General features: G+C 44.2%; 1 long non-coding RNA gene across 25 annotated transcripts in view; it reads left to right on the forward strand.

Annotated features, from left to right (window-relative positions):
• Positions 1–27583, forward strand: part of LOC106832101 (uncharacterized) — a 225347-nt gene that overhangs the window by 939 nt on the left and 196825 nt on the right. For 19 of the 25 annotated variants that reach the window (XR_011497559.1, XR_011497560.1, XR_011497562.1 and 16 more), the window contains exons 2-7: positions 4887–4995; positions 9118–9259; positions 11609–11804; positions 12984–13088; positions 23399–23577; positions 26573–26632. This is a non-coding gene — a long non-coding RNA (uncharacterized lncRNA). Of the gene's footprint in view, positions 1–4886; positions 4996–9117; positions 9260–9605; positions 9760–11608; positions 11805–12971; positions 13089–20287; positions 20326–23398; positions 23578–26572; positions 26698–26743; positions 26812–27583 lie in introns of all 25 variants that reach the window. The other 6 variants (XR_011497555.1, XR_011497554.1, XR_011497549.1 and 3 more) reach the window with 6 other exon arrangements.

Genomic DNA, 27583 nt, shown 5'->3' on the forward strand with positions numbered 1-27583 from the left:
CGCTGCTCTGGGTCTAATTGTCAGAATAATTATTTTCTCCCCTGCAAATTAGTGGCAGCAAATTCAGCGCAGTGCATTGGTGTGCTTTTAATTATCTACGGGATCTGAAGATGGGGGCTATGTGGGATATGTTTTTATGAAATATCTAGATTTGTATATATGTAAAAATACCTATTAATCCTTCCCAGCTGGATTCACTTATTTTAAGCAAATCGTGGTGGCCGGATAGAGATTTGGGGCTTGGGGCTCCAGCAAGGGATATTTACCTTCATGATATGCGGGTTTTGTCTTTATTTGTCTGAGCGATAGGAAAAAAAATTCAGCCTTCCTTAAACCGCACTTGCTGCCTGCAAGCCAGGTTTTTGCGGGCATTGTTGAAATAATCGGCATTAGCAAGCCATTTCAAGATAGAGGCGAAGGGCCAAAACAAAGCAAAGAGGAAAATTAATCTATTCTGTGAAAATGAAAACCATTTGGGCTGACTATGAAAGTGGTGTGTTCTAGTGAAAACAGTGCAGGTAGCAAAATCAGAATGTCCTTTATTTATTCAGTGCTTAATTCGATTATTTGGTAAATTGTTGGTGGCACCTAATGGGCTAAACTATGAGCGAGGTCCTGAGAATATGGAGCAAACTATTGTCACACAAACAGCTAGATAAGTACAATTGTATGAAGGGATAGGAAGCTAACGTGCAGAGTGCAATGAAAGGAGGTCTAAAACAGACCGGTGGAGGTGGTCAGAAGGGGGGTCTTTTAATGAGTGGGAATTAACTAGAGAAAGTGTTTGTGTGTGCGCGCTTGTGTGTGTCTGTGCTCATGTGTGTGCGTGTGTGTGTATGATGGTGGTGCTGGTCTTGATGGAGTGGCAATAGTGTATTGAGATCCTGAGGTGGAAAGGTGATTATTTACGTGTGTTAGTTTGCTAAGGCTGCCATAACCAAGTACCGTAGACTGAGTGGCTTAAACAGATATTTCTGGTCCTACTGTTCAAGGGGCTGAGAACCCGAGAGGAAGATGTCGGCAGAGTTGGGGGTCTTCTCAGGCCTCTCTCTTTGGCTTGCTGAACCTTCTTCATGTGTCTTCATATGGTCTTTCCTCTGGACATGTCTGTGTCCAAATTTCATCTTCTAGTAAGAATATCAATTACATTGGATTCGGGTCCACCTCATGACCTCATTTTATCTTAACAACCTTTTGAGAGATCTTATCTCCAGAAACAGTTGCATTCTGAGGTACTTGGGGTTAGGATTTCAACATATGAATTCTGGGGTGGGCACAATTCCACCCATAACACCCATAACATGAAGAAATTGAATACAAATTTCCAAGATTCTAAATTGTATACTAATAGCAAACATAATTCGAGAGAGAGGTTATGGAGTTTAATCCTATAAAAAGTGAATCCTACCCACTATTAATTTTTATGAATGGGTTGCAAACCCCAACCAACTATGTGAGAGAAACACTGGAGAGAGAAGTAGCCTGAGGTAGTTCTCATCTTACTCAGGAAAATGCAACCTTTGATAATTAGATTAATAAAGTGAAAATCCTCTATAAAACTTAAAGGAATAGAGGTGATGGTTGGACAATGTTTCAAATGCACTAAATGCCACTGCATTGTTCACTTTAAAATGGTTAATTTTATGTTTTGTGAATTCACCTCAATAGGAAAACAAAACCCAGGAAAAGTAAAAGTTAAAGGCAGCCTCTGGTAGAATTTTTAAAATGATGAATACAAAGTTTATAACTCTAGAGGAGATTAAAAAATATAGCCCATAAAAGCAAATGAGAGGAAAGAGATACAGCATGAAAACCTTACAGCCCAAACGCACAAAGTGATATAATAGACAAGAGATGACGGTGAGTCAAGGCAATGAATAGAAATGATTTAAGCTCTTTTACGAAAGCTTTTAAATTGTGTTTAAAAATCAGCGAGTTATATTCTAACAAGGAATACACCCAAAATTATATGTGGTGAGATTGAAAATAAAGTAAATAAAATAAGACTAGATAAGCAACATAGATTCAAGGAAAGCTGGGAGAACATGTTAATTTCAAAATAAAAAAGTGATCTTCAAGGCAAAAAGAATTAAGTGGAAAACAAGGAGTCATTTTATATCGATAAGTTGTATATTCTAGAATATACGTGCTTTTTGAGTGTGTGCGATGTCCCGGTTACAATACCTGGCATTTGTCAGGAATTATTTCTGGGAAGTGCTTTGAGGTATGTGTTGTTATCACCTCGATTTCGGAGGAAGGGTAGCTGAGGGTTAGAGAATCTCACAACTGATCAGGGACAGACGAAGAATTGAACCCAGAGCCTGAGGCTTCACCACCACACCCCCGTCACGCACTCAACAGCCAAACGAAATACGTGTCAATCGAACATTGTTTAAAGTACAAGAATGGGCCAGCCCGGTGGCACAGCAGTTAAGTGTGCAGGTTCTGCTTCGGTGGCCCGGGGTTTGCTGGTTCAGATCCTGGGTGCGGACATGGCACTGCTTGTCAAGCCATGCTGTGGTAGGCGTCCCACATATAAAGTAGAGGAAGATTGTCATGGGTGTTAGCTCAGGGCTAGTCTTCCTCGGCAAAAAGAGGAAGATTGGTGGCAGTTAGCTCAGGGCTAATCTTCCTCAAAAAAAAAAAAAAAAAAAACCGAAAAAAATAACAAGGAGAAAATGGTAAAGTTGTGTAATGTTTTTAACAATCTTTATCAACCTTTGTCAGAAGTGATTAAAAGACATAGTGCCACAAAGAAAATATCAACAGATTCCAAATTTATTGTAGAAACTGTACAACCCATGTTCTCTAACTCCGATGCTTTAAAATTGAAACGAAAAATAAAAATTAAACAAAAATATCTATCTAATCACTTAAGAAATAAAACAATATAATCCCCAAACCTCTCTAAAACTCAAACCCGTTTTCTTAATAGTTTATTTAGAAAATAATAAAAAGAAAATACTTATATTAACAACATGAAATGTAGTTTAAGTTATACTCAGAGGCAAGTGATAACAACGAATGATTCACTTTTTTAAGGAAAGAATAAAAATAAGTGGATGACATACTTATCTCAAGAAAACAGGTAAGGGAGCAAGAAGAGTGCAAGTCAAACATGGAAAAGAAATTATAATTGAACCAGAAATTCTGATTTAGAAAAGAGAGAACCCTCTAGTGTAACTGACTAGTAAATCTAAGAGCTGCTTTTCTCATTGAATTTCTGGAAAACTTAAGAAAAAAATAGAAATTTAGAAAAATAAGCAGCTATAAACATAGATTTGGAGTAGATTTTAAAATTATGGGAATAAATACTATGGAAAAAATGGAAAATTGCAATGAAAAGATGTTTTCCTGGGCAAATTCAAAATTGATTTAAGAATAAAAACGTGAAACAAGTCAATGTACATGGAAGAAATATAAAAATATTAAAGAATTTATTCTAAAATTTATCCCAGGGCCAGACAAATTTCTGTTGAGTTATTATAAACTTTTGATGAAGAGCTCATTTCTATGCTGAAAAAATTTTGTAAAGCTGGCTTAATTCTGATCTTAAAATTTCTCATTGATAGCACAAATAGGAAAATTATAAATGCACATGCTGCATGATATGGATGCAAAATTTAAAATCGTGAAGGCTAAATTCAAAACTGGGATTCATATAAAGAATTTAAGGACAGTTTTACATGAGGAAATTTTTCTGATTGGTCATGCCATGAGAGCCCCAAACAACTTGATAATATCAACTGATGCTAAAATATAATTGATAGGGCCAGCCTGATGGCATAGTGGTTAAATTTGCACTCTCTGCTTACATGGCCTGGGGTTCACGTGCCTGGATCCCAGGCATGGACCTAGCATGGCTCGTCAAGCCACACTGTGGTGGCATCCCACATAAAACAGAGGAAGATTGGCACAGTTGTTAGCTCAGGGCCAATCTTCCTCACACACACAAAATAAAATATAATTGATAAAACTCAACACATGCACACTTATGATTTTAAAAGCTGATTCCCATAAAATATAAATTATGTTTGTATAAGTAAAATATACTAAAATTAATAACTTTGCCATATATAAGCAGCAAAACAATAGTTGGAAGATATGATGGGGGAAAAAGATTATATTAAACTAGCAACAAAAATCACGTCATGCCTAGTAGTAATGCTACCAAGAAGTGTGTGGAAACTTTATGATAACCCCCAAATTTTATTAAGGGATATTAAAGAAGATTCAAGTGATGGGGAGATCCATCATTCTGTATGACTTCATGATGTAAAAATGTTAATTTGTCGTAAGTTAAACAGACAGGCTTCATAAATCTCGGTCAAAATTTCCAAGGTAGTTTTTGGGGAAGAATTTGACCAAAGAAGTTTAACGTACATGGGCTGTGGGGGAGACAGAAATAAAAGAAGAATGATGACCAGATATATAAAATGTATAAAGCTGCAATCATCAAACCAGTAGACCTGTTAGTGACAGACTGAGTGGTTAGTCCTTAGACTTGGGTCTGCGTAAGAGCTTAGGGTATAAACAAGGGCACACCGTACAGTGGGGAATGATGGAACCTTACCAAATGATGTTGGTTCTGTGGGGGAAAATCAAGTCAGAGCCACTCCTTACTTCAAACACTAAAATAAATTCCAGGCGGCGTCAAGATTTCAATGCAAAAATATTCCTTTGCACTAGTAATCAGGCAATGCAGACGAAAATGAAATGTCACTTTCTTTTTCTGTTATATTGGCAAAGTTTAAAAAACAACACGCTTGATTTTGGGAGAGTTTGGTGAGAAGCCCTTCACAGACTTCTGAATTTAAAAGAATTCAGCTCTTCTGAACAGCAATGTTTATTAAAGACCTCTAAAAAGTCCAAACTCTTTGACCTAGAGATTCCACGTCTTGGCATCTGTCCCAGGGGAAGATGAGACAGAGAGGGAGAGAATGATGGAGATGAAGATTTACCTACTATAAGTATTTGAGTCATGTTTATAATAAGGTAAGTCCAATAATTGGGAATTTGTTAAATACCATATAGTCCCTATGATAAAACATTATACAGTAAACAAATAAAAATTTTGAAGACTATTTAATGACATAGTAAGATACTTATGATATAATGTTAAACGAAAAGGATGATACACACTATATGTCCATATATATGTGTATGTATGAGTATACATTTATAAAACAGACTCAATTTTATTCAAACCATATAAAAGTATAAAAAATTTCAAAGAAATACAGGAAAATGTTAGCAGTGGCTTTTTGTGTGTGAGATTATAGAGAATTTTATTATGTTTATATTTTTTATTTTTCAAATTTTCTAAATGGAAAATGCAGTAATGAATGGAATGAATAGAAAAAGAATTATTAAGAAAAACCATCCAAAAAAATCCACACCATCTAATGAAAAAAAAAAAAGTTCAAGGTGGGGCTGGCCCTGTGGCCTAGTGGTTAAGTTTGGTGTGCTCTGCTTTGGTGGCCTGGGTTTGGATCCCGGGCAGGGACCTGCACCACTTGTTGGCAGCCATGCTATGGTGGCAACCCCCATACAAAATAAAGGAAGATTGGCACAGATGTTAGCTCAGGGAGAATCTTCCTCAGCGAAGAAAAAAAAAAAAGAAAAAAGAAAAAAAGTGGTGTAAGTTATTTCTCCTTCTTTCACTTTTTTTTTACTTCATTTTTCTACCTTTAACTTAAAAAAAAAATTGGGTTCCTGAGCTTTTAAAGACAAGATCTGGAGCTAAAACCCCCACTATGTTTTTCCTTGGCAAGAATTCAAAATCTCCCCACTATGTGGATGTCCACCCTGTTTGGCCACTTCTTCTGAAAGGGGACCCACTTCTCCCCACTCTGTTATTCTACAGCTCTACTGGTGGAAAGTTCTTTCTCACGTGAGCTGACTACTCCCTGCTATCTCCATACATCAGTCCTGGCCTATGGGAACCCACAGAACAAACCTAATCCTTCTCCTTTTTCCTATTACAACCTTTGTGTTATAGAAAGTACAGATAAATGCAAGGAAGAAAATAAAAACCCCTTGGAATTCAGCCGTCTAAATATTACTCATGTTAGCATCTCTCAGTGTGCACTCTTTAATGCCCATTCTCTGTGCAGTTCCACACACACTTTTCAAAAAACAAAATAAAGTAATGCTGAGCATGTTTCTTTTTAAATTGTATTTCACTTGACAATATATAGACTTCTCCCACTAACCTTCAGTTCTCTCAGTGAAAACCTGAAGTTCTACACAAAAATGCTAATGAGGAGTATATTTCTCATTATTTATTTATTTTTGAGGAAGATTGGCCCTGAGCTAACATCTGTGCCCATCTTCCTCTGCTTTATATGTGGGACGCCTATCACAGCATGGCTTGCCAAGCGGTGCCGTGTCCGCATCCGGGATCTGAACTGGAGAACCCCGGGCCGCCGAGAAGTGGAACTTGCAAACTTAACCGCTGTGCCACTGGGCCGGTCCCTCTTATTATTTTAAGTGTGAAACGTTATAACGGGTTACAGATCAACTCCAAACTCCAAACTTACGTCATAGGGCTGTTGGGAAGATTGATACTAACTGTAAAGTGCTAAGCTCGGGGAGTTGTACTGGAGAAAGCTCAGCACTCGTTGGCTGGTATGGTTTCTCCTTGCTGCATAGACTTCTAATGGAGAATGAGGCAAAATGCTTGCTCTAACCATCTATGGGGAGAGTCATGGCTTCTTGGAGACCATGTCAATTGTCTCTGTCACTAAGGGTCTGTGTATGGGGGAGGCCTTAGATGGTCCCTCCTCTGGTGACACGTCTTCCTGTGGCCTCAGTCTTGGACCCTAGGCTGCCTCTCAGACATTCACAGGTAAGTTTCCTCTCAAAGGATCACAACTTCTGGGCCCAGGGCAGGTAAGTCTAGGAGAAATTATATTTACCCAGTGTCTTGGTATTACTCTCTGTTACTGATACCTACTGAATAAGGAGTGCTGCTGATAAGGGATGAGTTACAGGAGGTGAACGTTGCTGCTTGTCTATTTCTGCAGTCTTGTGGGTTTCGAAATTCTGCTTGTAAAGTCCTGCTGTGACGTTCAGTCGGAAAGTCAAGAAGAGCAAGAACCAGGCCTAGTTGGCTGGCAGGGAAGCCAGGTTCCCATGGGTTTTTATAACACTGGCTGATAAACAATGCTGGCAGGCACCTGGGCCTCCTGGTGAAACACGCTTATTGTGTAAGCCTGTGTGGGTGGTGGTGTGCTGTGAGAAGCAGCAGCTGTGGTGTGCACGCATGGTGTGCTCTTCCTTGCCAGATGTGAGTCATTGCCTGGAACCATCCGAAGCTACCCAGGGGTGCAAAAGGCACAGACCATGGCACATGCCCACCTAAGTCATTGCCACCAGCTGAGACCCTACGAATGTAAAGAAGGGAGAGTCTGTGGGAGGGCACAGCTGGTGTTCCATCAGGAAGTCACTTGTTGGTTTAAGCATCAAAAGACACGTCACTCTCCTAGGAACACACGTGGTCAATGCTTTGGGTGGAATCTAACTTGATCTTTAAGATGAAGTTGCAAACTCATGCCAAGATTTCAAAGCAAAGAATCATCTCTGTAGCTCTGGTTGGCCCCTCTGCATTCTGTGTGTTGTGTCTACCTTGCTTCAGAGACTCGGCTTAAAGAGAGATGACTCTGCATCTGGTGGCTGGATAGGACCCTGTGCTGCCATAAGTGAGTCTGTTGGTCTCTGGACAGCCCTGTTCTCAGTGTTCCAGCCAAATTTGCAGAGAGGCCTCTCTTGGTAGTGATTTCTAACATCTCAGGGCCTATCAGAACAATACTGAAGCTGAGGGCCACCAAGAGCTTGCTAGGTGCTAGTGAACATTTACGTGAATGACAGACAGTGTGGTGGCGACACAGAATTCAGTCTCAGGCTGCCTGGGTTCAAATCCTGTTTACCATTGGGGGATGGTGGGCATGTCATGCCTCTGTTTCCTTTTCTGTGCAACGTGTGTGTGTGTGTGTGTGTGTGTGTGTAATAGGAGTAACTACCTCACAGAGTTGTCATGAGGCTTAACTGAGATAAACATGGAGCATGCTCAGAATACTGACCACGGTGCTGTAAACACTAAATGTCCTAGTGCCTCATTCTAGCAACAATATGTGGGGACACCAGTGCCGTGACTCTCATGCAGTGGGTGAAGCTGAGTTGTGGGGTGCTTATTCCCTGATATAGTCAGGTTTCTTCCAGGGGCTTGAATCAAAATTTAAACCCAAGCGATCGAATGCTGCGTGAACTTTAAGCCCCAGTGCTCTCTGGCTTGACTGAATTGAACTGATTTAAATTTTGTCACTCTTTCCATTATGATTGATGTTGAAACTCAGTGTTTCTTACTACAAATTAAGACCTTTGTTGCTTATCTCGCCCCTTGTGGATTAAAAAAAGGAAGTCTCTTTAGGATGGCTATTTTTCCATCCTGTATTTTATTCTCTTGGAGAATTTAGTAAAGTTTGACCTCAATATTTCCTGCTTCTGGTACAGAGGGTTTTAATTCTCTGCCTCCAGTCTTGGAAGTGGTACCTTTCTCCACTCCTGGTTACCTTGCCTGCCTCCCCATCGTTCATTACTTTCAGAGGAGAAATATCTCCCAGGAGCCAATCTACTTGCTTGGTACCTAGGGTACCCATCCCCATGGAAATGCAACAAAGAGGGATTCCCCAGCAAGGTAGAGAGGGTTTGGCTTGCTGCCTGATTTTCGTCTGGTTCAATCTGATTTCCTCAGCCTTGGGGAAGGGGGCTAGTCCTTGTTCATTTCATTGTGGTTTTGGTTTTCCCTCCAATCGCAAGACCCTTGGTTGTGTTTCCATGTACCTGAGCTCTCTGTGTGAACCCCAACTCGCCACACTGCTGTGCTGATGGTGAGCACTGAGGAAGGCACCTCACTAAGTGACCACGAGGCCTTGGGCACGCTAGCTTTCTGAGCTCCAGCAGCACATTGCTGAGTGCCTTGTATTCGGTGGGAGTAAGTTACGATCTCCAGGGGTTACTCCAAAGTTACTCCAGCTGGCAAAAAAAGAGATGGCTATTTTTCCATCTTGCAAATATCCCCAGTTGCAACTTATTTATAGATTCTTCCTTCTGCAGCTGGAAAATTGCTACTTGTTTTTGGCTGCTGTCACCGAGATGATAGCTACCCAAGAATGGATTAAATCTGCCAGTTCAGCACAGACCAGTCTGGTCAGCGATCAGTGAGGAGAGGCCCTTGAGAAGTCCATGACAATGACAGGTGAGCAAGTAGATGGGAAAGAGCCAAGAGCGCTGGCCTCAAAGTCGGGGACCCCGGCTCTAGGTCTGTGCCAGTCAACCTCTCAGAAGTGTGTTTTTGGTCAGGTCCCTTCACTGTTTTGGGCCTAGGCTGAATGTGGTCTTTAGAAAGATCCTTTCCAGCTGTAAAATGCCATGATTCTATGATTTGGAAAGAGCCATACTTTCTAGTTTCTTCTGGAAGCATGGGCAATGGCTTTTTAGCAGAACTGGGTTGTAATCCAACTTAGTCTCCCTCTGATTTTGCAGCTTTAGGCTCTTGATCCTTCATCTTTCATGTGGGGATAATAATAATGCTTATTTTGCAGAACTGTTGGAAGAACAGTGCTCGTGTGCAAAGAGAATCTTGCACAGCCTCAGCATGTGGTAGTGCATCAAGGTCTCTTGCTCCAGCATGGTGTCCATCCCTCAACTCACTTGTACCTACAAATGCCCAGCAGCTTGGAAGCAGAGTGGCCACTGGTAATAGAGACAAAGGCAACTTTAGAAAGAAAAAGCAAAGATTGTCCTCAGCGCCCTCCCATGGGGCTCCTTAATCAGAGTTGGCCACTTTCTCCCACGTGTGCTGTCATTGGGTAATTAGTGTCCCGAGCAGAGCCAAGTCCAGGGCACAGTGAGTGCCTTTGTTTTAGTCTTGTAAATTTCAACACAGGTTGGAAGGAACAAAACCCCAATTCATTTGGGAGATACTCCAAATCTGATTCTCTGCACCAAGCCATGGGAGAGAGACTACCTGGCAGTCCTGGGAGTGCATGGTGAGCTGGGCAGCTCAGTGGGTAGAAGGATCTTGAGGATGCTAAGAGATGTGGAAGGATAGCGTTTTGCCTGTAATTAGCAGAAGCTGGCCAGTGTCAGTGCCCTGGTGATGTGGTCTGTCCAGGGAAATGCTCAGAAAGCCTGTTCTAGAATAGACCCAAGGGCAGTGCTGTTTTTTGTTCCTCTTAACTCTTGGTAGCCTGATATCTTCCAATTTGAATGCTTTGAGAGCCACTGAAGTAAATTTTATAAACCCTTCACGTCTATTTCTAATGTCACTCATGGGAGGTACAGAGCCAAGTCTTGATGGATGTGCAGGAATTTGCAAGGTGAAAGAGCCAGCTAAAGAGAGTGTAATTGGTAAAGAGAGTAGCATATGAGAAATTCAGAAGTTTGAGACATATGAGGTGACACATATGAGGATAAGGTGGCACCTACGAGCATGGCATTCTCCATCCCCATGGATGGAGTGCTTAGGTATGACTGGATCATAGATTGCAAAAGGGGAGATGAAGAGAGAAGAAATCACTCTCAGTTGATGTTGTTGGCTGGATTTCAAGTTAGGAGTTTCTGCTCTAGATGAAGCTGGATAACTGGGGTCACAAATGCCTGGGATGCCTGGCAAGCTGGTGAGTGGGTCCATTAGAAGGATATTTGCAAGAGGGTTAAGGGGCCTCCTAGGAGAGAACTTACCTTAAAGGACGAGGGAGGCAGAAATGACAAATGTGATTAGAAAAAAAATTCAGTTATTGAATTCAGGAGGAGGCGATGCTGAGCACAGTGTAGAGTTTGTCATTCCGATTATCTCCTGGGCTAGACCTGCAAGGAATGCTGTGTTCGATGAACATGGAGGACGTGGGTTGGGTCAGGGGCAAGGGGATATGATAAATAAAATATGAAACTTATCTCTTAGCAAATCCTGATGCCATACTGGGGGCCAAGCAGCACTGCTTTGCTGTCTTCCCAGTAGGGCAGAGAACATTCTTCCAGCATTGCAAGTGGCCACTGAACATGGGCTCTGGAGGGAGGTAGACATGCCTGGCAGGCGCAGAACTGGTGGCAATGGCTGGCAGACCCGTGGAACCCAGCAGGAGAAAGTTGCAGATGGCACTGGTAACTCACTGAACTAGTTTATAATCTCATGTGAGTTGCTTTCTGGAGACTTCTAGAATTATTTGGGGACAGATTTTCAGAGAAATGATTCTGTATTTGCACATGGGGAAAAAAGACAGCAAAAGACAGATTACACTTGATTTAGATGTTTTAGGGATTCCTTTTCTGTAGTGCAGGGTAGTAGACATTGTTGATTGTTTCCTTAGCACCCATTTCCCATTTCCTCAATTCTAACAAAATCCTAATTTTGATGGGGTATCTCTCCATGCATGGAAGATAAGCCCATTCGTAGGGATTAGGGGTGAGCCTGGTTGGTTAAAGAGTTACTCCATTCCTCTCCCCAGTGACTGCCTAGGGTTGGCCATATAACCCAATTTGGTCTAATAATATATGGAGAGAGGCTAACTATGGGCATTTAAAAAATTTATCTGCATTCTTCCAGACAATGTCTAGAAGGAACTCGGTCTCTTTATCTCTGGAAATGGTCATGCAACAATGGAGGAGAGCCAGACCGGCTGCAACTTTCTTGCTATCCAGCTAGGATGAAAGAGGGACGGGCCAGAGAAGGATTGAGAAATGTATGCAGAACCTCTGAATTAAGCCAACTCTAAAAACCGCCATTCTGTTGGAATTTCCAGGTATATGAGTCAATAAATTTCTTTATTGTTTATGGTAGTTTGACTTGAGTTTTCTGTTACTTGAATCTGAAAAGGTGTCCTGATAAAAGTGGTTTGGGAGATCTCTTTAAGTTTCCAGAAGGAAAGATGTCCTGGGCCAGCAGATGGACAGTTTCTTCTAGTTAAGGCTGTTTACACTCTAACTGAGGAGATCACTCCCTAATCACTTTTATGTCGGAGGCATCGTTTCTCCCATGAGAGCTTGGCATGGATAGGTCTAATGTTTGGGATAATCAGCTGTCTCTGGCCATATCCATTGAGAAATGGGGTCTACGTTCCTTCTCTTTGAATCTGGGTTGACTTTATTGACTTGGTTTTAACCAACAGTACGCAGTAGAAATGATGCTGTATGACTTCTAAGGTTAGGTCAGAAAAGGCTATGCAGCTTCCACCTGGTTCTTGGGATGCTTGCTCTGGGGGGAAGCAGCCAACATGTAAGAAGTCCAGTTACCTGAGCTTGCCATGCTGGAGAAGCCACAGGTAGTCGCTTTGTTTGACAGCCCCAGCTGAGCTCCCAGTGGACAGCCTGCATCAATTGCTAGCCATGGGAGTGAGCCATCTTACATATTCAGCCCAGTGAAGCCAGACTGAAGTCAGATGATTGAAGCCCCAACACACGTCTGGCTGCAACAGCATGACAGACCCCAAATAAGAACTGCCTAGCTGAGTTTTTCCTGAATTCCAGAAAATTGTGAATGAAATAAAATGGTTATTTTAAGCCACTAAATTGTGAGATAATTTGTTTCAGCAAAAGTAACCATAATACCAAGTTGTTCATTGTTTGCTTTTGGTTTGTACTATTAGCTTCACAATAATTATGTGGAAAGGATTTCTTTTCTCTTTCTCAGAGGTAGAAATACAGAGCATTAGTCTCAGAATTCCATCTTATTCGAGGCTCTTTGGGTTGCAAGTTATAGTAAAACATGCAAACTAGCTTAAGTAAGAAACAAGAATGTATTGGAAGGACTCAAAGAGTCTCAAGCGTCCCAAAAGCAGGTCGTCAGTCTGTCTCTCACATCCTTGTGTAGTCTCCTGTGTTGTACCAGGATTGGTCTGTGTGACCAATGGAAAATGGCAGAATGGATGGTATGGTATGTCATTCTAAGATTAGGTTATAAAATACCACAGCTTTTGTTTTAGGTTCTCTCTCTTTCTCTTGGATCACCCACCTGAAGGGAAGCCATGTCATCAGCAACCCCCTGGAGAAGACTGTGTGAGGAACTGAGGCCTCCTGCCAATACCAATGTGAGTGTGCCATCTTGGAAGTAAGTCCTTCAGCCCCAGTCGAGCCTTCAGATGACTGTAGCCTAGGCCGATGTTTTGACTATAACCTCACAAGAGACCCTAAGAAAGAGAAATCTGCCACCTTGTCCTAGGTGGTGTTCCCTAGCACAGTCTTGTCCCCCCTTCCCCTTATACATACTTCAGGTGGAGAATTTCACTGTGGGCAAGTCTGTGTTCACAATCCACGTGTGCAATATATATTGTTACACGTTTTGTATTTTGTCTGTGTTTTTTAAGGGGGAAAACCATAGAAAGGAAAGCATTTATTAGTTCTTTTTATGTCTCAAGCAGTATGATAGCTACTATATATACTTTAATAGAGAGAAAAAGCAAGTAAACCCCAAGCCTACTGATAGTGCTTCTATCTTCTAATGGGGAGGTGGTGACAGAATTCATATCAGTGGGACACTGAATATACATGTAGAGGTTGCTGGGGTAGGGAGAAAGTATGTTTAGGCTCTGATAGTTGTTCTGGGCTTCTAAGGGCGAGATACAGAGCGAGGGGCCTTTTCTTTAGCAAAAACATGGAATCTGTGACCATGGAAATGTAGGCATCAAGGTGGTAAACTAGATTGTTCCTGTATAATATGGAAATGAAAAGGAAGTGGGGAGATGAGTGAGATCAAAGTTTGAGAAGAGCTGGAATTTGGAGCCGAAGTGACCAAGAGAATGCAAGGCCCTGGGAATGTTGAAGAGGACATGTGGTTGAACTTGAACCAATGCTATTTAAATCTCAGAGGGCGGGGTGACCTTGTTTGACATCAGTTGGGTTTCAATTATACTTTTGAAATAAACATGATTTCCATTTTACAGATGAAGGAACCAAAGCATAGAGATGCTTATAAATTAGCCCAGGTTGCATAGCCCCTAAGAGGTGGCCTTGGGCTGGAGCTCCAATTGTAGTGTCGGCAAAGTGGAGGACTTTGTAGATCTACAAACCCACAGTGTTAAAGACTCCTCTCACTACCAGGGGTCGGCAAAGGCAAACTTCTTCTGTGAAGGGCCAGAGAGTAAACGTTTTAGGCTTTGCAGACCGTGCCATGTTTGCTGCACGTACTCAACTCTGCTGCTATGTTGTGGGAGCAGCCTTAGACCATACAGAAATGCACTGTGTGCCTGTGTTCTAGTCAAACTTTATTTGTGGGCACCCAAATTTGAATTTTATATAATTTTCATGTGTTATGAAATATTAGTCTTAAAAAGCACCTATTTTTCCAACTCTTAAAAAGTGTGAAACCATTCTTAGCTCGTGAGCCATACAAAACCAGGCAGCAGGTTGGATTTGGCCCCTGGACCAGAGTGTGCGGCCCCCTACAGTACCTGGTTCAGTTGTTGCTCGGATGTGTGTAAGTGAACAAATGAGTCAGAGAGAGAGCTTTGTAGAGGGCAGAGGAGTGGTGAGTGTTGACGGGATCAAGCGGGGTCCTCAGGGTCTTTGCTCGCCAGGAGATGTTTGCTGAAACTTACAGGAGGCTCTTCCGAGACAGATTGGTGGGTTACAGTCCCCGCTCCTCTTAACCTATAGCCCTAAATGCAGCATCCGTTTCCTTGGACAAGTCAAAGCCCTCTCGGCCTCACTTGCCTTGTGTGTGTATGGGTGTGTGTGTGTGTATATATGCACACGTGTGTATATGTGTATGTACGTGTGTGTGTGTGTATGGGTATGCGTGTATGTTTAATGAGAAGGTCTGACTAGTTATCTTCACGGTCACTCCTGGCTCCGAAACGCTCAGATTCTTTCATAAAAACCTGGCCGATTTTAGGGCACGGTTTTCCTTGCAGACTCTTTCCCTTAGCTCTCTTCTCTTCACTCCAGTCCTGTGAACATCTTCCCCCCTCTGACCCTGCTTCCTCTCTGATACTCTATTTCAAGGCTAGTGGGATTATCGTATCCAAAAGCACCCCAGGAAAAAACAGCTGGAATATCCAGGAAAAGAAAACAAGCCGGGGAGAGGTGAAGGGGTGTGTCATTGCCGTTCTTTGTGTGGACTCGTGGAGCTGCCTGTTTTAACCATCTCAGGATGGCAGGGATTTTTCTGTTTGTTTGAGAGGCCAATGTAATACCCTCGTGTTTTCCTTTTTTAGGAAAAAATAAGAAGAATTCATTTTCATCGGGATTAGCGAAATCTTTCTTCTTCTTTTATGTTGGCAACGTGAGGTCTTAGCGGCTCTCTGATCCTGTGCTGAATAAAAAATATAGCATTACAATGCAGCACGGAGGCAGGGGGCTTGAACCCAATTTGGATTACCGTGCACAGCAGTGGGTGGGCATTCTGTGACTAATGGGGGGTCTTTGGAGCGGGTGCTGAGGGACAGTCCCTGGGGACCGAGCCGCACACACCCTGCCTATTGTTCCACCCTGATTTGAGGCCAGTCACCCAGAAGCTGAATCCACAGTCAGACACTCGGAATGGTGGGCTTGCATCAAGCTGACAGCCAGGTGGATATGAGGCACCACCATGCAGAAGCAGGACTGGTGCCGAGCTGGGAAACTTGCGAAAGTTGAGATGTTGTTAAAGCATTGAACTTAGCCAAGTCGCAGTTTCTCTATTGATAAGCCTGGGTGAATTATTTTTATCCCAAGGCCTCATCAGTCTAGAGGTACAGAAGGGATCATGGTGACTGCTATGGTAAATACTGCCGGATTGAAGGAGACGTGCTGCCAGGGAGCTGGGGCTTCCGCTGAGACTCTGAGGGCGGGGGGAATGAACAAGTGGAGAGAAAGAAAAGCGAGGTCCTGGCTGGGGATACAGGAACCATCATCTCTCTGAGAGCCAGTGTTCTTCAGATACTAGCAGCTCCCTGTGTCAGAATTATTTGGAGCAATAGTTTATCTGGGGTGCTAGTTTAAAAACACCCCCATGACAGATAATAAGGCATCAGATGGAGATAGTAATTCCTCCCTTGTGGGTGCTGTGAGGGTCAGAGGGCAGTGGGTCTGGGGATGGAGATCCATGAAGATGGGGATGGTGATGCTGGCTCTTTCCTTAGTGTTTTCTTAAGGGGCTTCTACTCTCTTCATTTCCAGTTCTACTTATATTCTATTTCTTAAGATCTGAAAGAAATCTTAGCATATTGCTTTGCTTACCTACTCTAAGACCTTGATTACTCCCAACAGAACTTCAGATTCCCATGACCTGCAACCTGGAGCCTCCTGACTTTAGCCCAAACTGCTCTCCTGGCTCTGTTTCTTATTTCTCTGCTATGCAATCACGCTATCAGGGAAACAAATTCCGGCTGTTGCCCTCATAATAATACCTAATATTTTCTTTTTCCCTTCTCTATATCTCTGTGCCCTCATCTACACATCATAGTTTATGATGATTAAATGGGATAATCCATGGGAAGTGCTCAGGACAGTGTCTGGCTCATGGTAAACACCCCCTTGTATGTGTTAAAAGTTGTTCCCAATATCTCTGCAACTTTTTTTGAAAAGAAGATCTGCCCCTGATTTCTGCCTTTGTTTGTCAATAGATGCAAGCATATTTTCTCTAAATGGATGCAGGTAGACAATGGCTGTGCAGATCTATTTCATTCTGAAATCCTGGGAATTAATTTGACAATTCAGTTCATTTCATTAATATTTATTTTGTGTTTTCTTCCATGCTTAGTGCACTGTGTGAATGGCTGAAAGTTAAATGTGAATGCTCGGATGGTCTCCAGGATGAGAACAATGGCTTCTGTTCATCCTTCAAGATGGAACAAAGTTTTTCTTCTTGCCCAATAACTCCATCTCCAACTGTCCTGCTTGCTTGTACAGCTCATAGTTAGGATGATCCAGTTGAGAACTTAATGGCTGCCTACCTGTAGCCCTAGGATAATCTGGGATGGCCCTTATGCTTGACGGCGAGTATCTGGCAGGCTCTGTTCAGGACATAGCGAGGTATACAGGTGAAATTATTGCTAAGTTTATGGATGAATTTTCCATTACTATGGAATTAATTCTTTGGATTTGGGGGTCTGGATAAGTTTCTGATGTTGTCGTCTGATGTTCAACGGATGCTTCTAGGGGCTGCCTTCTGTCCTTTTAGGAGATGTTAATGCTGTGTGTCATGCACACAAATAGAAGAATTTGAAGTAAAATATTTTGTTTATGAGGTTACTATAAATCAGACTTCAGATACCTGTGTTTATGATTTTAAGTTTTATTTCTTGCGGAAATATTGGAACAATGTTAAAATGGACATTAAGGTAAAAAACGTGCAATCCTATTACTCTAAACAAATCTACAGCTTTCAATTTTCTGTGACTCATTCTAGTTCCTTTTAGTATGCATATATATGATTTTTGCATAGCTAGAGCCAGAATAGAGCTAAGAATAGTAATTCTAATAAAAAGTAAAGCCATTGTTTATGAGTACTTAACATTTGTCAGGCAAAAACGGTTCACATGTGTTTTTGAATCCTCACACCAACTCTACGAGATAGGTAAGTTATTATTCCCATTTTAAAGATGAGGAAGCTAAGTGTTAGGGAGGTTGACCCACTCCGAGTCACACACCATGTGAGTCGGGGTGGCATATTTGACTCCTTCGTCTTACTGTGTTAAACAGGACCAGCCAGGCTGGGAAGCACCATTGACATGGCTGGTGGCTCAAATCCCATACAGACAAGTGGTGAGGGACCTCTGCTCCACGCTGGCAGTCCCTGGACCCACTTCCCAGGCACCGAGGGTGAGGAGTGGAGCCCGTTGGTCCCCACGCAGTGCAGGACAGGCAGAGGAAAAACCAGACTGTCCTTGGAGGTCAGATCATAGCCTGGAAGGGTGTCCAGCATTCGTTCCAAACGTTTGTGAGGTACTGGGGTCGATTTGACTTACCTGACTCTGCTGAAGAGCAGGCGAGCTCCAGCCTGTAGGATGCCCGAAGCAAGCACAGTGCCATGAGCCCGTCCTTGCCCTGGTCCAAACGCGAGCAGTCCTTGTGACCTGTGCTTCAGCCTGTGTTGCCAGGTATTGGGAGAGAAGGCGCACGGATGCCGAGGGAGTGTCTCGGGGACACCCTGAGTCCCATCAGCAGAGCAGCCTGGCAGACACGAGCTGGTGGCCGGTGGCTTTGCCTGGTGGCCCTTTATGACTTCAGTGTTTGGCACATGTTAGACCCTCAGTAAGTGTTGTTGGCTGAATGGACGGATGGACAGATGGACAGATGGAATTGCTTATACCACACAGCTGTACTCCCTCTTGCTTGATAAAGACTAAAATAAAACATTGCGGCATCTTTCACTTTAGGTCGAAAATGGAAAGCTATGTGTAAATGAATGTGTGAGAGCATTTGAGTGTGTGAGAGTGTATAAGTGTGTATGTGAGAGAATGTGTGTGAGAGTGAGTACATATATTTGTGAATGTGATTGTGTAAGTATGTGTGATTGTGTGACTGTGAATGTCTGAGTGTGAGAGAGTGTGTGAAAGTGTGTGAAAGCGTGTGAGTGTATGTGTAGACGAGGAGGGAGTGGGTGGTGAGGACGTGGGCAAGGCCACCAGCATGTTCACAGTGTCTGCGATGAGTCCCAGGATGGCACACAGTCTCTCACTTAATACCTTCAGCAATGCCACGGGCTAAATATTATAATCTGTGTTTTACCAGATGTAGAAATAAGACTCAGAGAGATTCAGTACCCTGTCCAAGGTCATTCTGGTACGTGGCCGAGCTGAGCCTTGACTTGCGGTCACTAAAGTTGGTGACCTTCTCACTGTACTCTGCTGAACAGCTCAGCAGGACATGGCCAGGTCTGACACTGTCTCGGGGTCCAGAGGCTGGGAGACAACGTGCAACATCTTAGGAGGGCTGGGCTGTGTTCCTCCTGCAAAGTCCTGGAGGGGGAAGCAGGGAGGGAAGTGACTAGGGGTCTCTGGGGGTTGGGAATCAAAGCCGAAACCTTAGGCTGCTGCCATGTGTGAACACTCCCGGGACAGTCAGAACGTTGGGAGGAAAGAGGTCAAGGGGAGAGACAGCCTTCCTACAAGGTGGGTGGGGAGAGCTCAGTGGATGGAAATTTCCATTAATGTCTAGTCCTTTCTGCCTCACTTTAGGCAGGAATGGACCTTAGAGCTGCTGGCTGGAGGTCACCTTTACTGAAAGTATCCTGCCGTTACCCCTCTTTCCTAGCCTCCTTACAGCAAGACTCAGAATGAAAGGTCCCTAACCCAGAGCAAGGACACAGGCCAAGGAAGCGAAAAAAGGCACTGTTTGTAAAGAAAACCCTTCACCCCTTTACTTCTAAAATCCCAGTATCCATGACAACTGGACCAAGGAAAATGGCTGTCCCCTCCCCTCTTCATTGTTTAACTTTCAGTTGCTGCAGCAACTGAACATACTGGGCCCGGCCAGACTCGCCCGGCGCTTTCTTCTTTCTCAGTCCCCTTTATTGCGGGCCCTCCTCAGTGCCAACATTGCTTTGTCTGTCCTTGGAGAAGGCTGTGAGAACCAGGATGGGCAAAGTGTCAGGCCTCGGTGCGGTTGAAAGTCCTTTGAGATGGGAGAAGTCGCTGGAACAAAGGGGCAGGGGAACAAAAAGCCCTGAACTGCTTTGCCCCTGCCTCTGAGGGTCTTTATTATCTTAAACCTCGGGATTTGAGAGTGTCTAACTTTGCCTTTCCCAGGGATGGCTTGGCAGGGATACAGAGAGAGTGGGTCTAGGAAACTGGTTGGGCAGCAATCTCAGCAAAGACCTTCTTCAGGAGACAAAGGCTCGTTAATTTAGGTGGTGGTCTTTCTCTTCTTTCCTTCTTTCTCCCCTTTTTTCTTCTCTCTCCTTCCTCTTTCCTCCCTCCCTCCTTCCCTCCCTCCTTCCCTCCCTCCTTTCCTTCCTTCCTTCCTTCCTTCCTTCCTTCTCTCTCTCTCTGTCTCTCTCTCTCTCTGCCCCTCTCCTTCTTTCCCTCTCTCTCTTTCATATGCTTCTGGTTAACACCTTCCCATTTGGAGAAATTCTAAACAATTAGGTAAGAGCTTCAAGATCTTTGAGCAATCAGTTCCTCTCAATAATTTGTCCTAAGGAAATGATTAGATATTTGCACAAGGAATCCTCTGCAATTCCTCACAGTGTTGCTACATTTGTGAAACAATGGAAAAAGTCTAAACGGCCGGACTTAAGATTGGTCAAATACATTATGGCTTATTTACACTTTAACAATCTAATCTTTCTTCATTCTTCTTTCTATAGTTGTCTGTGGGTCCTATGCTGACTGGTGGAGATCAAGGGTGAGCAAAACAGACATGATCCATGCCCTAAGGAAGCTTAAAGATATAGTCAGATAAGGCAGAAATAAGTGAGAGTCTCAAATCATGGCAAGTGGCACAATGGAAAATGATGGGATATGAAGAGAGGGTGTATCGGTGGCACTTAACCTCATCCAGGGATGGGGGAAGCTTTCTCTAAAAAACAACAGTCTTTAGACTGTGATCTGAAGGATGAACCAGAGAAACATGAGGAATGAATGGAGTGAGGAAAATGCAGGCAGGCAGAGGGGCTGCCATGCTCATTGCAAAGGCCCAGAGCATGGCTTGTCCAGGAAAACAAAGAAGGCAGGCGACAGCTAGAGTGCAGAGGGGGAGGGCTGCAGACGGCTGAAAGGACAGCAGGGCTCAGGCCTGAGGCCTTCTGGGTAATGTCAAGAGTCTGGTCTGTATTCCAAGAGGAACAGGCAGGTTCAATGTGGCCAGGAGTAGGGGGCAAGGGGAGTAAGGGCTGTGTAACAAAATCAGATTTGCAGAAAGATCTCTGTGGCTGCAGCATGGAAAAAAGTTTCCAGTGGGCAGAGCAGTGTGGAGAGAGCAGCTAGGACACCAGTGCAGTAGTTCAGGAGGGATGAGGGGCGTCTGAAACCAGTGTTAGAGTGAAGATTACAAGAAGTAGGTGAATTGGAGAGATATTTAGGAGGCTAAAGTGATGAGACATGGTCATGGATTGGATATTGTTGGGGTAAGGGATGGTATAAGAGGGAATGAAGGGTCAAGGACTATGTAATCATTTCCTAGGGTTCAGTAACAAAATACCACAAACTAAGTGGCATAAAACAACAGAAATTTACTGTCTCACAAATCTGAAGGCTAGAAGTCCAAAATCAAGGTGTCGGCAGAGCTGGTTCCTTCTGAGGGTTCTGAGGAGACTCTGTTCCAGGCCTCTCCCCTAGGTTCTGGTGATTTTCTGGCAATCTTTGGCATTTCTTGGCTTGTGGAAGCATCACCCTGATCCCTGTCTTTGTGTTCACATGGCCTTCTCCCTGTGTGTCTCTCTGTGTCCAAATTTCCCCTTTCTATGATGATACCAGTCATATTGGATTAAGGGCCCACCTAGTATGACCTACTCCAGTATGACCTCATCTTAACCTAACTAATTACATCTGCAATGACCCTGTCTCCAAATAAGGTCACATTCTGAGATATGGGGGTTAGCACTTCAGCATATCTTTTTGGCATGGAAGACACAATTCAACCCTAACAGACTAGTTTCAGGCTTCTGACTATACTACTGGATGGGTGGTGGTGTCATTCTCTGGGAGTGGAAATGCTGGATGAAAACCACATGTCAGGGAGAAGATGTTGAGTTCAGCCTTAGAGTTCAATGTATCTTTCATTCATTTATCCTCAAACGTTTACTAAGTGACATCATGTGGTAGACATTGAACTAAATGCTGGGGATATAAACATGCATAAATCAGACATGATTCCTGCCCCTGAGGAGCTCCGAATCTAGTGGGAATGGACCTCGAACTCACAAACAAGCATAAAGTATAGGTGTAACACGTGCTATGAGTGGGAGGTAACTTGAGAGCCAACAGTAGCAGGATTTGACCTAGTAAAAGAGGTCAAGAAAGGTTTCCTTGAAGAAGAGGTACTTAAAAAGAGGTTGCTAGAAAAAAGGAGAAAAAGAACCTTCTAGACGGGGAAACAGTGTATGCAAAGGTCTGGTGGTGAGCCAGAGCAGAAACAGTATGAGGAATGGAAAGATGACTAGGATGGGTGGCTGGGATGCAGAGAGCTCGAAGCAGTACAGGGTGAGATGAGCCTAGAGAGGAGAGCACCAGCCAGGTCTTGCAGACTCAAGGAAGCCGGGTTGAAAACCTTTATGCTAAGAGTAATGGGAAGCCTCTGAGCCAGGGAGTGACATTAGTTAACATATGAAAAAGGATCTCTTAGCCTCTCTGTCGTTTGGAGAATGGCTAGGAGGAGGGCATAGTGGATGAGGGTAGACCAGTAAGCGGCCATTTAAGGGTGCAGATGAGAGACAGGGAGGCAGTGGGTGATGGAGATGGACCTAAGCTGACGAATTTAAGAGATACCTGGAAAATGAATTTGGACGGACCAATTGGATATTGAGTGAGTGAGAGGGAGACATCGAGGATGACGTCTGGGTTTCTTGCATCTACAACTGCACGGCAGAGAACACTGAACGAGCATCAGGCTTGGGGAGGAGTCGTGGGTTTGCTTAGGAAATATGGGTTTTGAGGTGCATTTGAACCATTCGTGAGAAGAGGCTGGAAGGCTGCTGGATCTGCCCACCTAGAGCTTAGGGGGGACCTTGGCCAGGTGGGGGAAGGGGGGACCCAAAGCAGATTCAGGAGGGCCCAGTTGAGCTAGCAAAGAATTGCCTTCTCTGTCATCTCAAAGGGAAACACGAAAGCGTGTGTGCGGGTGTGGGAGGTTTGCAGGTTTAGTAACAGGAAAATGAAGGAGTTACTGCTTTCTGCTGTTTCTATTTTTTCCGAGAAGGAAGAGGTGAAGCCGTCTGCTTCAAGTGAGGAGGGAGGAAGGCAGGTGCGGGATTGGCAGCGAAGGTTTGAAAATAATGTAGGAGAATCGTGAAATGGGAAACATTTGCAATATGGCAAGTGAAAACCAGACAGTTACAAAATAGAACGTATGTATGACTTCAATTTTGGACAGAAAAAATAAAATGGTAACACACACACGTGTATGTCTCTATACACGCACTTCCTGATTAGTTGGACCATAAGCAATTTAAAATTCTTTACTTTGTACTTTTCTGTATTTTCCAAATTTACTAAAATAAACATATATTGCTTCTGCAATCAGAAAAATAACTATTTTTGAAAAGGTTATGTAACCTTTCGCTTTCATCCGTTTTCTTAAGAGGAGACTGTATGTTATTAACTTGAAAAATTACTGTTAAACTTTTTTCTAGCTTAAAACAAGAATACAGTAAACTGTTTGTTGACAAGAAATGTCCTTAGTGTAAGGCAGAATAGTAGAAGCCATGTTCATTTTAAGGTGACATCCTTATGACCTGAAATTACACCTTCTCTGTCGGTAGGTCCGTGACCGTGAAATCTTGGCTTCTGGTGCAGATCTGGTCACCGGCTGAGGAGGCAGCACAGCCCGAGGGCAGCAGTCCTGTGCCCGCTCGGAGAGCCACCTTCTGAGTCCACCAGTGGCCTCTTTGATAACTCTGAAGATTTTGATTAGGAAGAAAATTCTTTCAAAATTGTCCAGGTTTGAACATGCTACATTATTTTATTCTTTGCAATAACAGTAAGATATTCAATGTTATAAACACATGATTTTAGTTTTGATAACTTTATGTCCTTCAAATGAGTAAATTCACAGTGGAGAAGAAAATCCTTTGCTGCAGCTGTATGAGGGTAATGTGAGCTGCAGTGACAAAGGACCCCTCAGATTTTAGTGGCTCAACCTTTCAAGTAATACAGACAAGTTTAGTAACGTGCCCAAGGTCACACAGCATTCCCAGTCCAGGCAGTTTGACTCCAGAATACCTGCTCCTCACCTCCCTCCTACGTTATCATCCTACACACTAAGTCACCTCCGAAATGTTATTTCTTCCCCCACTTTCTCATACCTAGGAGGGTAATCTGAATCGTATATTCTTGCTGCAGTGTGCACCTCACTGGGGACGTGGGGGTGGCAGATACATCAGCTGTTGTACAGCAGATAACGTGTTAGAGATATCTATAAAATTATTCTTGTCCTAAGCAATATCTGTGAAATCACAGGTTATCGAGGATATGCAGAACTAATATGCATTACAATAATACATAACTGCCATAAAAATGTTTCCATTGTACCACCCCAAGTCATCTCGTGTGTGACACACTTGGGAAAGCGAGGCATTAAATCTAGAGCCTGGGCAGAAAGTGAGCACAAACTGTGCCCTGGAACCATCCTCGGGGCGGAGCCCACAGGCTTGTTTGAAGCACAGCCTGCCTCTCCCAAAGGATGCACAGTGGACTTCACAGAGCGTCCCCCAGCGGCAGAGGGCATACGCCTGCAGTGAGCTGGATGCTGGAACCCAACCTGACCAGGACCTCTCCTGCCCTCCCAAGGCTGCCCTAGCCCAGGGGCAGAGGGGAGAGAAGGCAAGATGCTATGGGACATCCTGGCAGAAGAGGTGCTACCCTTTAAAGCAAAATGCTGCATTCTGTCAATATCGGCCCTAAGAAGAAAGTGTCCTGGTGAAGGAAAAGCTTAGGATCTGCCTTCATCCTTATGTTGGGCAACATAAAGGGCTACAGCTACCCAGCCTACCTCTGACTGAGCCTCAGGTGGCGGACAGACCTGGTCTGGTGCTGGCTTTGTCGCCTTGTAGCCGTGCACCCTCGGCTACAAATTTCTGTAACCCCAATTTCCTCCCATGTCAAACGGGGCTAAAAACAGCGTGTGCATGGGTTCTGTTTCCAGAACTCCTGCCTTCAGACCTAATATTTATTTGAAAGTAGTGAAGAGTGAGAATAAGTCAAATCATTCCACCAGCCTGTGGTTTTTATTCAACATTCTATTACCAAATTAGAAAAGGGCTTATGTGGGAAGGTCCTGACGTGGAAAGCTTACCAACTTGACTGTGCTCTCGTTTGAGAGTGTTCCATTTCTATGACACTCACCCACTTTCAAAGTTCTTTTCCTTAAATGATCTCATAACCCTAACAAGTTTGCCATCGAAAGAACTTTCCTGTTACCTATAAGTCTTCTCCCAGCCACAAAATAACCAATGACTTCCTACCCACAGCGGCGTCTGTCACAAACAAACTCATACTCGGGGTCCCCTAAGCCAAGGTCCAGCAAGCCCACCCTTCCTCTTCCTCCTGTTTCTCCAGCTGAGCTGCCTCGGGAGGCAGTGGGAGTGCTGAGAAGGAGAAGGAGGCCACTTCTCAGGGAAGCCCTAGGAAAATTCAAGGGCTGGGCAGGAGAATGGACTAGTGTTCCCGAAGCTTGAACTGCAGAGCGAGGAGACAAATGTCTGCTGTCTGTCATCCCTGCGAGATTGATGGCGTCTGATCCACTCTCTGCCCAACCCCCTCATCTCACCAGGGGCTGACATCTTCAGCAAAGAATGGAAAGTTCCTTTCCTACAGAATCGCGTGGGCTGAGAAACCCTTTGACAATAAGGATGTGCTAAGTGACTCTCATTTCTTTCTGCAAATAATAGATGGAGAAGATGCAATTACTTGCCTGCATTAACTTTGTATCAAACAGAACTAGAGCATTTGTAGTTAAAAACACTTTCAATGGATCCAATAACTTATGAAAAGTTATGGCCAGTGAAGCAATACTGTGGTCATTGGTAACTAGAACTGTTTAACCAGGAGAAGGGCTCCTTTGGGAGAAGCGTGGGGCTGAAAAAAAATTTATTTTATGTGAGGCAGAAATTCCCTTAGATCATATGGCTAAGGAAGTCCAGCAGAGAGAATATGAAACTGGAGGAATTGAGGTTCCTTGAGTCATAATACGGATGGAGCTGCCCAGGGCTCCCATGCGCCAGGCGCTGGCCTAAGCACTTTCTAGGGGGCTGTTCACGTGTCCTCAGGACAGCCTTATAAGGAAGGTGCTGTCACCCATTTTACAGATGAGGAAACTGAGCCCCACGGAGCCAAGATTGCAACCAGGCAGCCTGACTCCGTCCCCTAAAACACTCTTTGCCCTTCAATACCTAGTAGCTGGAAGGTAGGCAAGCAACAGAGGAGAAAAGTTGGGTCTGAATTTCTGTTAAACTCTCTCGTGTGAAATGGCCACAGGGCCCTGAATGGCCCCTGAGAACACAGGGGCCCAGGCTGCTAGGGCACAGATTATGTTGCCTGGTACCTGCACACGGCAGATTCCCCATTAACGTTGAACTGGAATCAAGTATAATTACATGAGTGGTTAGCTCTGTCTCCCCAGCTCACCAGAATTTTTCTTAATTCTTTGATTTTCTCCAACGGGGTAAACCACAGAAACTGTGTTTTCCTTACAAATATTGAGATCGTGGAAAACTACAACTAGACGTGAGAAGCATTCTTGGTGTTAAACTGAAAATCCCGAGTTGCTCCTCAGAGGTTGAAGCTGGGCACCACTGCTGGTCTTTAGAACTCATTGAAGGGGCACTTCCCCGCCGTTGCCCCTCCTATCCCGACCCCCCTCTCGCTGTCTCCTGGTGAAGCATGAATATTTTCACAGTGAAGTGTGGGTCTAACTGTGACACTCTTCCTGCCCACAGAATACACAGGATTCCAGTGAGCAAATAGACCGCCCAGAGTCTCACCAACCTCAGCCACAGGTATGCCGGCAGGAACTCGGGAGCTGGGCTCACAGGCGTTCAGGATGGTGGCTGCTGCTAACGAGGTTAAAATCATCTATTCTCTCAATGTCACCCCTCTCCACCCTCTAGGCCATGGTCCAGGTGCAGTCTGGGCAGCCAAAACTTGGGATGAGCCGTCTCTCCGTTTGCTTTACGCCGTGAGCTGTGTTCCTGTTTACTTTCCCCTTCCTGATACATTCTGGGGGTGCTTAGCCTGTGTGTGCGCTGACTATGACCAGCTCTGTCTTCCTGGGCCTCAAGGAGAGAGGTGGGCTCACGCCTTCCCAACAGTGAGCCGACCACTTCTTACTCTTGCATTATAATTGCTTGCCTGAGGTGACCATCCTACTGTCATTAGTATCAGAAATGCCTTCTTCAAAAAGCTGGCTTGAGAGTTAGACTTGGATTCTGAGCCCAGAAGGCACACCATACACAGACGTGTTGGAGCTGTGCCTGGATGCCCAGGGCCCTGAGTGGTAACAGCTCCCCTAGTTCTCACACCTGCACGTTTATGGTTGGGCAGTCAGCAGGGTTGGCCAACAGGAGGTGGACAACTTTTCCACGTTGGTCGGTGATCCAAGAGTCTAGCATCAGCACACTTCTACCCTTTGCTTAACCCTGGTCAATGGCTCTCCACAGCCTGTAGGACAGGGGCAGCCTCCCACCGTGCCATCCGCGCCCCTCTGTGCCCTGGCCTTACTGAGCCCTCTTCTCTAGGCCTCACTTCTCTCCCTCTTGCACCCCTCGGTCCAGCCGCACTGAATAATGTACTGTTCCTTGACAGTGAATTGGATGCCCCTGGGTTCCACAAATGGGCTTCCCCTGCTTGGATGCTCTTCCTGGCGTCTTGTTCTGGTTCACACACCCTCCCCCTTGGGGCTGGCCTCAGCTTTCCCTCCATCCGAGGATCCATCTCTGACCTTGCAGGCT

Source organism: Equus asinus, chromosome 2 (genome assembly GCF_041296235.1).
Source record: "Equus asinus isolate D_3611 breed Donkey chromosome 2, EquAss-T2T_v2, whole genome shotgun sequence".
NCBI classification, from domain to species: domain Eukaryota; kingdom Metazoa; phylum Chordata; class Mammalia; order Perissodactyla; family Equidae; genus Equus; species Equus asinus.